Below are 5619 nucleotides of genomic sequence, written 5' to 3'. Positions count from 1 at the left end.
ATCCAGCTTAAAACCTTCACATCCCAGCCCTCTTCTGTCAATTCAGGTGTGCCCCAGGGCTCTGTCCTGGGTCCCCTTTTGTTCATCATCTAACTTGGTAATATCTTCCGTAAACACTCCATAAACTTTCACTGCTACGCAGATGACACCCAGCTCTAACTAGCCAGCAAACCCGACTCCAACCTCCCGCCCCCTTCTCTTTTAGACTGAAATAAAATCCTGGTTCACCTCAATTTTTCTTAAACTAAACAGTAACAAAACAGAGGTTTTCCTCATTGGTACTAAATCAACATTATCTAAAACCAACAGTTTCTCATTTGATATTGACAATTGCTCCATTTCCCCCTCCCCACAGGTTGAGAGTCTGGGTGTCATCCTCGACAGCACACTATCTTTTCAATCTCATATCAACAACGTCACCCGATTCACCTATTTCCACTTACGCAATATCAACCGCCTTCGCCCCTCCCTCACTCCCCATAGCACTTCCATCTTGGTTCACAGCCTTGTCACCTCCCGCCTTGACTATTGCAAGTCCCGCCTCCAACTCAGCCACCCGCATCATTACTAGAACCCCTTCCATCCACCACATCACTCCTGTCCTGCAACAGCTTCACTGGCTCCCGATAAAGTTCCGTATTAACTACAAGATCCTTCTGCTCACATTCAAAGCCATCCACAACTCTGCTCCACCATACATCTCAGATCTTCTTTATGTCGCTGTTCCCTCCCGCTTCCTCAGATCGTCCTCCTCCATTCATCTGACTGTCCCCTCCGCCCGTCTCGCCACCATGGGGTACAGACCGTTCAGTCGCTCTGCTCCCCAGCTCTGGAACTCTCTACCCCCCGTCTTGAGGATCGATTCACTCCCACAATTCAAATCTGCACTTAAAACTCATCTGTTTAAAATTGCCTTCTCCATCTGATACTTCACTGCTGTATTTTAACTTGTTCTTAATGTTTTATGTTTTATTGTTTTTTAATGCTGTGTTGTTATCTTTGTATTCACTCTATGGTGTCCTTGGGTGACAGAAAGGCGTCTATGAAATAAAATGTATTATTATTATTATTACCAATAGGCGGACCCACATGTCATATCCAAATCTAAACCTGTAACTTATTAAGTATTGTGGTTGAGGAAAGTTTTCCATTTTATTTTTATTTTTATGTACAATTTTAACTGGTGCACCTTCTCAAGTTATTAAGGTATAAATGTAGCAAGCCTCTACTAAAATAAATCTATTTACAAATCAAATTAAATACTCCAGGATTATTACTTTTGAATTGTACTACTGCCACCTAATGGGTTTATTGTATTTTACTTCAGTGGTCCCCAACCTTTTTTTCTACCAAGGACCGGTTGGCAGGATTTAGCCGTTACTGCAGACTGATAATACCATGCCATCATAAAAGAATACATATTCAAAATAAAACGGCTTTATTCTGTTAGTATCAGAAAACAGAAACACTGCCAGATTATCGTAAAATGAAAAAAGTAAAGAGAGATGACTGGATTATTTTTGGATTATTATTTGTTTCTTGGCAATATACAGAAAAAAACATTTTCTATCATATATTGGAATATTGATCTGAATTAATTGAGATTTATTACAATAATAAAATAATCCACATATGTCCTGTGATAAGAATAAGAATATTAAGATAAAATTGTTATTGTGCTTATCCATTTGTGCTGCAAATGTGAACAGGCTTAAACTCATCCATAGATCTTAAAGGTGACTAATCATAAAAAGTCTGCAGGCTTTGAATTTAATTATCTTTTTATTTTTTGCGGTCTATTTTTTAAATCCACTTTGGGCAACAACAAATTATATCACTTCTGTATCTGTCCTACTTCTGGCTGTAACCTTGAGAGCTTTTATGACTAAACTGCAGCATGTTGTACATCTGTCAGATGGAAGTTGAGGCGCTACAATGATTCATTTCTTTTTCTCAAGTTTCTTATGTAAGTCACTGCAGCAGCTGGGGCAGAAATCTTACTGATAAATCATTTTTCTATCTCCATTAATGTCTGTACTCCAGAACTCCACAGTTCACAGTTAAAAATGTTTTAAAATTTAAAATTTAAAAATTGTTACAGACTGACCTGTGAAACACAATCACATCCTCATTATATCTCCAAGCACTTCCTGGGTTTTGTTTACTTTTTAATCACATATTGGTCTTATGGAACAGAAATAACTGCCTTGCTGTGAGTGGTACATTTGTTTAGTGTTATACTGTATCTCCAATACTTAAGTTGCCCAAGTAACCTTGACTAATGTTTTTTGGAGGAAATGAACATGCCGAGCAGAGGGCAACAAAAGGCCAGCAAACATGTCCTAAAGGTTGTAAACGAATATAAATGAGACACGCAGAAGGAGGAGGAACAGGAGAAAAAACATGGCAGAGGAGAGAAAGAAAGAGCACAGAAAAGGACAGGACATGGATTTGAAGAGCTTGAGAAGAATGTTAATCTGAGGAAGGCAGCAGAGAGAAAGGCTCTTTTCCTCTCTTAGCCTCTACACCCTCACTTCCTGCTGTCAATCAGAGCAGCTGAAGTACATTAGACAAAAGACTACCCCCACACACTCTCACACACAGTTACACTTCCTTTCCACCACCAGTTAATTTCTGGTTAATGTGGGTTTTGTGATGACGTTTGGAGGGTGAATGGTGTGTGTTAAATGGTTGATGTGGATTTTTTTATAAACTTGCTCCTGTGGGTTTCTCATGTCCCTCAGAGACCCCAATTAGGAATCTTCCACCTTCTGTCCCACTCTGTCTCCTGCAGTTAGGCAGGCCTTGCGCCCAGCCTCCAAACGCACAGACAAGCTTATTTCTGTCTAAGTGTGGCTCTGTGGGCCTCAAATAGCGTGGCCAATTAGTGCCAGAGTCTGATTTGGCTGGTTCTCTAACTCATGGTGGTCCTACTGAGGGGCAGAATGGATCCCCTGAAAGGTACAAGTCCACAAAGAACAACCTGACAAAGGCGTGTGTGTATGGGATTGGTGCAACGGCTGCTCACAACAATGCGTGTGTGTTAGTGAGTAGGAGCAGTGACACTGTATGATGATTAAAGGATATAATGATTAAAAATTGCTGAAAGTGGGTCTGTGAATAATAAAGGAAATTTGTATTCACACACGAACGTCTAGTAGTAGCAGTTAGCATGCCTGCCTTGGAAGCAGAGCCCAGAGAGTCCTGGGTTCGATTACCAGAGGAACCACATGCTTGCCGCTTTTAGGGGCAGCCTGTCATGCGTATCTGCTGTAAACACAAGAATTTCCCAAATTAGGGATCAATAAAGTTCAAATTATTATTACTATTACTTCATTACTTCATCCCACCAACACTTGTCTGATCCTGTCCTTCTCTGTCATTCTTGATTCTTGAAAGCTCATCTTTAAATCTCTTCCTTCCTGCTCAGCTTTCTATCTTTTAAACCAGGTGTCCCCACGCACTGGGCCATGGACCAGTACTGGGCTGTAAATAATCTGGTACTGAGCTGCAAAGAAGGAATAAAATGCATTTCATTATTTATGTCAGTTATGTATATACTGTATATATTGCACAAATTATAAATACATTCTGGAACAAAGATGTGGACAATTTGTGTTGTAGGGACAATTAAAAAGTCTGGCTGATGTGTCAGTGGACTGTCATATACTGTAAGTGCTACGTTTACACTAAGTCTTAGTACAAAACAAATGTCTTTCAGCTTTCACTTTTAGGGCAGTAGTGGCTTAGTAGTTAAGCAGTAAGTTACCACTGAGGTAGCACCGTCCCCACACACTGCTCCGTGGGCGCTTAAAGCCCACTGTTCACTTTGGTGATGGGTTAAAAACAGAGGTCACATTTGGTTGTGTGAAGTGGTGTGCTGTGTCACAATGACAAGTAGTTCACTTTCACTTTTACATGTTTGTTTTTACATAACTTGATCATAAAAACCATACAATTACAAAAATGTTACTATTTAGAGCAGAAGGTTTATTCCACAGTCCACATTTCCCTAATATGATTCTCCTCTGGCATATTTAACCAGGAACAAACTGATAGACTTATGTCGAATCCACATCTCGCAGGCTACTAAACCATACTCATACTGAACAATGCATGCTAAACTTACAAATTCACTGTTGGACATTTGTTTAACTAGAGACTAACCAACTGGCCAATCAGCCAACTGACCATATTCAGAATCCAGCTCTTTGGGAGTAGTTTCTACAGACAACATACTGTGAACATTTTGGGTTTTGTTCCTCTCTCTGTGTGTGTTTGTGTGTGTTGTAATAAACTGATAATTAACAGAAACACCTGCAACCATATTTTCTTTTGCTAAACCCAAACATGCTACTGCTTTTGCATATCAATAACCCTATATAGATAGTAGACACGCACACACACACATAATTGGTTACATAGGGAGCTAAGCCAACTTGCACCTCTCGTTGCCCTGGTAACCAGAGAGACTGTTTTTTTCTAGGAGCTCTTACTCACATCCTGTGTGTTATTCACTTATTTGTTCATTCATTCCTCCTTTTATTCTTTCTTTATAAAGCCCCTCCCAATCCCCCCGTCACCCACTCCACAGTGACCCAGCCACCTGAATACGCTTCCCCCAACCTCCCCACTCTCGGTCTTTCTCTCTGTGTGGATGCTTTTCAGTGCCTTTTATTTAAATTCCCATCTCTCTTCTAATGAGATGCCCACTTAGCATGCACACATGCAAATGAGACCGACTTGAAACCAATAAAAAAAGTGAATAACTGTTCTGTTCCTCTTACACCTATGAGTGGTAGCATCCAGTTTGTTTCTCTAGTTGTTCTGCTTGTGTTCTGTGTCTCGTTATTGTTTTCAGGTGTTGCCTGTTGGGGAGGGGAGTTCCTGATCTGTTACTCATAGTTCTACCCTTTAAATTCTTCCATTGTATTAGAAAAAGTAGACACAAGCCTTTCCGACTGTTAGTTAATCTGTGTTGCATCTGACCGGCTGGCTGTAACAAAAACGAACAGCGTTTTGTTCTTATTGTTGTTTGGACAGATTGTCACTCAGATCCAAACACACGTGGTGGTGAAGCAGCTGAGGTTGTTCATAAAAAAGACAAACTTGAAATGTGATGATTTGATTATTTTCCTGTTGTCAAAGCGAAGATCAGCTGTTATCAAATGAGTCTTTCCTTCACTTTTCAGTGGCTCTCTTCTTTTATTTCCGACCCAAGTCGTCCTTTGCATCCTTCACTCCCCACTTCCCTCATTGCCACCCCTGATGCTCTCTCCTGGGTGTATCAGGTTATCATTGGCCTAAACAGGAAGTATATATTGCCCCATGGACAGAACACTGGAGATGAATAAACATGCACGGACATACACACACTGGGTTTTGTGAGCACTTCACACACTGTTTCCCTCCCCACTGTTTCTTTCTGTGACACAATCAGTTTTATCACAATTTAATGTTATTTTTTTATTTACTAATTTTTTAAATAAACTTTCTGCAGCTGGTCCACGTCTCGGATCCTGCCTTCCTCCCAATGTCACAAAGTTGAACAATTATTGCTAAAACAAAACCCTAAATATTTAGCTTCAAAATACTCAATAGGGCCATGCAAACTTTCCC

The sequence above is a fragment of the Cynoglossus semilaevis genome, chromosome Z (genome assembly GCF_000523025.1).
Source record: "Cynoglossus semilaevis isolate Cse_v1.0 chromosome Z, Cse_v1.0, whole genome shotgun sequence".
NCBI lineage: Eukaryota > Metazoa > Chordata > Actinopteri > Pleuronectiformes > Cynoglossidae > Cynoglossus > Cynoglossus semilaevis.
The sequence above is the reverse complement of the archived record's forward strand: the minus strand, read 5'-3'. Positions refer to the sequence as shown.